The following is a 1,308-nucleotide window of genomic DNA, read 5'->3' as shown; positions in this document are numbered from 1 at the left end:
GGGATGGTCCCACTTGGGCTCAATTTTGTTCCCATTCGGTCCCACTGTTCATTTATTGGTCGTTGTCCTCGCTATTTTATTAGTCCGTAATCTCGCTATTTTATTAGACCGTAAAGTCTTTTTCGTATTGGTTTTCCTTGTCTAATTGCTCATTGATTCAAATCTTTCCCTTGTGATTAGCTGTAATATTTTTTCATTTCATTGGTTCAAATATTCCATTTAGGATTACGTAACTTTCATAATAGTGACGTAACATAAAAAATGAAAATATTCATTATTCCAAAATTTTATTGTCTGTTTGAAGTTTCGTCATTCATTGAAATTTTGTTTATTTAAATATATTATTTGTTGTGTAGTCTATACTTTTTCATTATCAGTATTTTTGAAAATAATTTTTATCATTATTCTATATTTTATTGTATCAAAATGACGTTATATCAAATGCGATAGTAATAATTCAGAAAAAAACATTACAAAAAATAAGTTAAATAGTGATTTTCATTTTTCACTAGCCAACAGCAGCAACAACAACAATAATAAACAACATATCAGTGAACGACATTAACAAAGTGGTATCAGGGTGATTTCAAAATTACAAATTATTGTTTGTGGATAAAGATTGACGCTAAGGACAGCCGCTTTGTTTATTGAAGCTTGAAAAATAAACTCTTATTTGCCAATATCTTTAACCGTACATAGCAACAGACTACTGGCACCAGCTTACTCGCCACAATTTCATGGATGGTAAAATGCTATTCATATCATTGAAGTACAAACTTGAATGTACCATCCGTACCCTAAGTGGTCTATTACCGATTTTCCAACTGATATATAAATCTGCTCCCACTGTTTGTAAATAAATTTGCTGCCTGTTGAAATTTATCAAGATTTGATTTATCAAGATTTCCGGGTGTAATGTCAGAATACTGAATAATCTGTTTGAAAAATCAGGAACGTTGCAGCAACACTTCCAATTTCCGAGTTACAAATGGCACTAACGCTAACGTTACGTTTTAGCTCGCAATTTCACTTAATGTTACGCATGATTTCACGCATATGCCTTTGTCAAACATTGTTCGCTTTTCTCGTCACATCACATATGTTGGTAAAGGCGATTTTAATACAATGGAAAAATCAACAAGTGATGAATTGTCCCATACCTTTTTGGCGGGAAAGCTGGTGCCAGCAGTCTATTGTTTATGTACGGATAAAGATCTTACGTCAATCATAATCCACAAACAATAATTTGTGATTTTGAAATCTCTCTGATACCACTTTGTTAATATTGTTCACTGTTATGTTGTTTAT

The sequence above is a fragment of the Trichinella spiralis genome, assembly GCF_000181795.1.
Source record: "Trichinella spiralis strain ISS 195 chromosome Unknown Scfld1, whole genome shotgun sequence".
Taxonomy (NCBI): domain Eukaryota; kingdom Metazoa; phylum Nematoda; class Enoplea; order Trichinellida; family Trichinellidae; genus Trichinella; species Trichinella spiralis.
Note: the sequence above shows the minus strand (reverse complement) of the source record.